The sequence below is a fragment of the Eriocheir sinensis genome, chromosome 13 (genome assembly GCF_024679095.1).
Source record: "Eriocheir sinensis breed Jianghai 21 chromosome 13, ASM2467909v1, whole genome shotgun sequence".
Lineage (NCBI taxonomy): Eukaryota > Metazoa > Arthropoda > Malacostraca > Decapoda > Varunidae > Eriocheir > Eriocheir sinensis.
Genome location: NC_066521.1, coordinates 21,979,666 through 21,985,665, shown reverse-complemented (window position 1 = coordinate 21,985,665; position 6,000 = coordinate 21,979,666).

Below are 6,000 nucleotides of genomic sequence, written 5' to 3'. Positions count from 1 at the left end.
CTCACCCATTGATAACCATAGAGGAAGCAATATGTATTTTTTTCTTTGCTGCACACCGCTCCCGCTCACCAATTTAGACACTTTTATTAATGGTGGCGTTACTCTCTCTCTCTCTCTCTCTCTCTCTCTCTCTCTCTCTCTCTCTCTCTCTCTCTCTCTCTCTCTCTCTCTCTCTCTCTCTCTCTCTCTCTCTCTCTCTCTCTCTCTCTCTCTCTCTCTCTCTCTCTCTCTCTCTCTCTCTCTCTCTCTCTCTCTCTCTCTCTCTCTCTCTCTCTCTCTCTCTCTCTCTCTCTCTCTCTCTCTCTCTCTCTCTCTCTCTCTCTCTCTCTCTCTCTCTCTCTCTCTCTCTCTCTCTCTCTCTCTCTCTCTCTCTCTCTCTCTCTCTCTCTCTCTCTCTCTCTCACACACACACACACACACACACACACACACACACACACACACACACACACACACACACACACACATGTATAAATGAATGTATGTTCGTGTATGTATATAGATAGATAGATAGATAGATAGATAGATAGATAGATAGATAGACAGACAGATCGTTAAAGCATTCATCCATCAGACATTCACATTGGCGGAAAAACGTAATGACTTGTAGATAAATAATAAATACAAAACTAAAATTAGTGCATTAGGACGCGGCGGATCAAGCCTGAAGAGATGAAAGCGCCTGTAATGGCATTAGTACAAAAAAGCCTTATTGCCGGCATGAGCTGCGCCCCCCCACGGACTCCAGACCCCCACGCGAAGGCCGTCAAATTGCCTGATGCCTTCCGATACGTCCTTTGGCGGCGGAACACTGCACTCCCCTTTGCCGCTGCCTCCTCGCCCACCCTCACGCCCTCCGTCACACTCCCCTCACGCCCTCCGTCACACTCCCCTCACGCCCGTATACCCTGTGACGATCTACCATTAATACTAGTAGGCGGAATGGTTTGGGGCATGGTGGGTATGTGTGTGTGAGGGGGAGAGGGGGGCGTTATCTGTGTTTGATGGGGGAGAGGGTATGCGGTGTGTGTTTGGTGGGAGGGGGCATGATCTGTATGTTTTGGGGAGGGGCATGTTGTTTGTGTGTAGGGGGGCATGCTGGGTGGCGGGAGGGTATGTTGGGTGGGGGAGACATACGGTTTTTTTTTTTGGGGGGGGGGATGTTGTATGTGGGGGTGGGGGCATATTATGTGTGTGTGTGTGTGTGTGTGTGTGTGTGCATCGGGGTCATGCTTCCCTCAGCCACGCTCCCACACGTTTGTTCCTCCCAGCGATGCTTCCTCCTCCCATACTCGTGTCCATATTCTCCTCTACGCGCTCCTAATACATGCTTCTAATACCCTCCTAATACACGCTCCTAATACCCTCCTAATACACGCTCCTAATACCCTCCTTTATGTCCATCTTCACCCTATACTCACAAATCCTCACCCCTATCCCGACGCCCTCCCGCAATTTCTCATGTCTGTCTTCACGCCCCTTACCTTTATAGCTTATCCTCACGTCCCCACCTTTGTATCTGCCTCCATGTCCACCCTCACGCTCTCTCTCACCCTCGCCTTACGCCCGTACACCCTGTTATGATCTACCCTTACTGCTAATAGGTTCAGGTGAGTTTTTCTCTGCTCTCCTCTTGCTAATGCTGTTAATCATTCAATCAAGGGGGACATCAGCCAGGGGTCGCGTTGCCTCGCCCACCATATGACGTTATACCCGGGGGTTCGTCGGAGTGAGTCTCAATGTAGGACCCCTTTCTCATACCAAGTACCTGCCATCGACTTGCTCATGCCACGAACTCTGTGAGCGTCCCCGTGGCCTTCTATGCTCCGGGTTGTCTCCTGCATTAGTAAACCGGTGAGCTAGGTCGACTTATAGGTATTGTGCCGCATGCCCGTATAGCCGGAGTTGGCGTTCATGAAATATATGCAAGTAAAAGTTAATGATTCAGTCTCACGGAGTAACCACCCATTTGACACAAGGTTATTCCAGCGATATCCCATAATTCTGCGAAGACATTTATTACCAGACATCAATTCGCCTCTATATTTATAAGTAACTGTGTGTCTATGTCTCACAGCCGTATAGAGTAAGACAAGAACCATGAGGAACACTTTGAAGAACTACGGTACTCATGGCATTTATTCTTCAGCCTCCTCACCATCAAGATTAAGTTCACCCTCACCTTCGTCGCTGCATCGGACAAACTTACTATTCCCGTGCACTTCCTTACTTTACTGTCCCGCCCTCCCTCAGTGCCGCCCATCTCTTCATCCCCCGCCTCAGCCTCTTCACCATCAAGGTTAAGTTCACCCTCACCTTCGTCGCTGCATCGGACAAACTTACTATTCCCGTGCACTTCCTTACTTTACTGTCCCGCCCTCCCTCAGTGCCGCCCATCTCTTCATCCCCCGCCTCAGCCTCTTCACCATCAAGATCAAGTTCACCATCACCTTCGTCACTGCGTCGGACAAACTTACTATTCCCGTGCACTTCCTTACTTTACTGTCCCGCCCTCCCTCAGTGCCGCCCATCTCTTCATCCCCCGCTTCAGCCTCTTCACCATCAAGATCAAGTTCACCATCACCTTCGTCACTGCATCGGGCATTCCTGAACTTACTATTCCACTGCACTTCTTTACTTTCCTGTCCAGCCCTCTATCGCCGCCCATCTCTTCATCCCCCGCCTCAGCCTCTTCACCATCACGTAAGTCACTGCAGCGGCCATCCCTAAACTCACCATTTCACTGCACTTCTTTACTTTCCTGTCCCGCCTTCACTCGCCGCCCACCTCTTCATCCATCCCTTTCATCCTCCTCATTCTCCTCCCCTCCTCACAAACCTCGTAGCCCTCAATTCACCCTCATTTTAGCGGGTAATGTTTTCTCGTCGGCGTCCCGGCCTGGTTTGATCGGTCTCCGGTTAGCGGGCTGGCGGCGGCATGATATCAGACCAATATCAAATCTATTAGGCATCATCTGGGTACACTTTGATCTGCCAAGCGGCGCGGGAAGCCAGGGGTCGCCAGCCAATAGTTTCCGGGACTTTTTTGCTCTGTGATGCTCGTTCTTGCTATCGGGGTCGTTGCATAGCGTCTGTGTGCTGGCCGGCTATCGTAATTTTGTTGTGGGAGGTGGAAGCGTCTCCTCTGAATATAGATTTCAAGCGATTGATTAGAAAATAGTATAATAATTTCCGCGTATCCACCCAGACGAAGCTTTTCAGAAGTGTATGGTCGGTTTTAAGTGGTTAACGTTTGTCTTGGTGGTCGTGTGGTGGTGTGGACGTGCGGGTGATGAGGGGGATGTGTGTGGTGGTGTGGTGGAGCCTGGTGGGTGTGCATGTGTTGGTGTGCTACGGTGTGTCATATGTGGTGGCTGGGGGGCGGCGGAGGCGGCGGGGGGCGGGTGAGTGAAGCTTGGGCGTGGGTATCGCTCGCCGCTAGTGACGACATTAATGGTATTGCTGTCATATGTAAATCGCATTTGTCGCGAGCCAACCTGCCCCCTCGCCACCCCTCCACCACCTGCTACCACGCTCTCTCTCTCTCTCTCTCTCTCTCTCTCTCTCTCTCTCTCTCTCTCTCTCTCTCTCTCTCTCTTTTTCATCACCTCAAGCTACTCTTTACCTTTCTTCCGTTTGTAATCCTCTGTTCATTCTTTATTTTCCTCTCTCTCTCTCTCTCTCTCTCTCTCTCTCTCTCTCTCTCTCTCTCTCTCTCTCTCTCTCTCTCTCTCTCTCTCTCTCTCTCTCTCTCTCTCTCTCTCTCTCTCTCACATCGTTTCCGCACCGTTCCCTTCCGTTCCCTATACCGTTCCCTTCCCTTCCCTTCCCTTCCCTCGGCCCTCTCTCTCTCTCTCCTCGCCGTCGTCCCTCACCCGAGTTTAATAATCGGGGTGTTTACATTGTGTCAATCCCCGCGACTACATATTGAAAATTTGTTTAAAATGGTTTTCAAACGCTTCTCTGTTTGCCTTCGGAATTAGATTTTGCAGGCAGTTAATAGTGAACCACAAGAAGAATTATTTGATAACGGATGGCAAGTTATTTCAACGGCAAATATTGACACTCTCCGGGCTCGCTTTGGTGGGTTTTCATCAGGCTTCGAGCGGGACCAGAACTCAGCGTCTGCCGCCCGCCGTCCCCAACCACTTTACCAGCAAGAAAACCCATCCCATCTTGCTGAATTACCGGGTATCCTAATGCAGTCACACGCCACGCTTGTTCGCTATCGAGTTGATCACCCCGATAATTGCGTTAGCCCCGGAAGAGTGTGACTGGTGACGAGGTGAAGGCGGGCGTGTGAGGCGAGTGCGGCCAATATTCCTACCGTCCCCCGCGGCCTCCACTCATCCCATCCTCACTGCTCAGTCAACACCATCTGTAATTATCATTTGTTTAATTAACTGCCTAATTATCCGATCACTTTTGGTTCCTTTCTTAGCCCGCAATTCTCCTCTCTCTGGTTCTGGGACGTCCGGCATTGGCTGAGGGGTGATGGGATGCTGGCGTGACACAGTGAAGGGAGGCTGTGACGGAACGGAGAGTGTATGTTTGGTGGGAGGAACGTAAGGGTGTGACGTTGAAGGGAGGAACGTAAGGGAAGGGGGAACAATGAAAGAACGTAAGGGTGTGTAAAGTGGGAGGGAGAACTTGAGGGTATAAGGGTCTGTGAAATTGCAGGGAGGAACGTAAGGGAGAGCGAATCATTGATAGGAGGAACGTAAGGGAGTGTGATGATGATGCAGGGAGGAAAGTAAGGGTGAAAAGGTGTGTGCCGTGGCAGGGAGAACATAAGGGAGTAAGAGTGAGTTTAGAGAGGCTGTGACGGAAAGGAGAGTGATATTGAAGGGATAAACGTAAGGGAGTGTGACGCCAAGGGAGGAACGTAGAGGAGAATGAGGCTGCAGGAAGGAACGTAAGGGTGTGGTGTGTGGTTTGGCGGGAGGAACGGAACGGAGAGTGAATCGTTGATAGGCGGAACGTACTTTAGGGAGTGTGGCGTGGCAGGGAGGAACGTCAGGGAGTGTTAAGCCAAAGGAATGAACGTAAGGGAGTGTAACCCAATAGGGAGGAACGAAAGGGAGTGTGACGCTGCAGAGATGAACGTAAGGGAGTGTAACGCTACAGGGAGGAACGTAAGGGAGTGTGACGCTGCAGAGATGAACGTAAAGGAGTGTAACGCTACAGGGAGGAACGTAAGGGAGTGTAACGGTGAAGGGAAGAACGCAAGGGAGCATAACGTCAATAGAAGAGCGTAAGGAAGTGGAGAACGAAACCCTCACGTTCAAATCCATTCTCACTCACACAACCGTTCCTCATCCCTTGCCGTTCTCTCGTAAATAGCATCATGTAGGGGAACGTATGGAAGGTAAACTGATAACCCATAACGATTTGATTGCACTGATAAAAAAAGAGACATATTGAAACCGGGCGGGGAGAGAAAATGATATTGGCGAAACGGATGATGAAGGGGGAGAGAGAGAGAGAGAGAGAGAGAGAGAGAGAGAGAGAGAGAGAGAGAGAGAATTAGTCATACTCTACTTTTTTATCATCATTTATATACACAACTACGGCAGGCTCGTAAGTTTGGCAGATTTTTTTTTGGGGGGGCAAGAGGGCATCATAGGTTCATGAGTGGGGTGAAGCGGGGGGAGCGAGGCGAACATGCGTAGCTGGGGAATTTTTTTAAAGTACATAAGTAATTTTAGGGGTATTTTGAGACTGCACCTCTCTAACCCCCCCAGGAATCACGGCCCTGCATGGATAAGTCATTAAATTCCAGCATAGAATTATAAGAGTGTATCAATTAAGACACCTCTCGAATTCTCTTTTGGCCTCTCTCTACTCTTGTCTGTTGTGGGAGCGGTGAGTAGCGGGCTTTTTTTCTACCCTCATTTTGTTGCCCTTGAGCCGTCTCCTTTGTTGTAAGAAAAATAAAATAGTTCTTTCAGCTGTGCTCAGTGAGTATCCCGCATTTGCCCTTAGATTGTAGTTCATATGT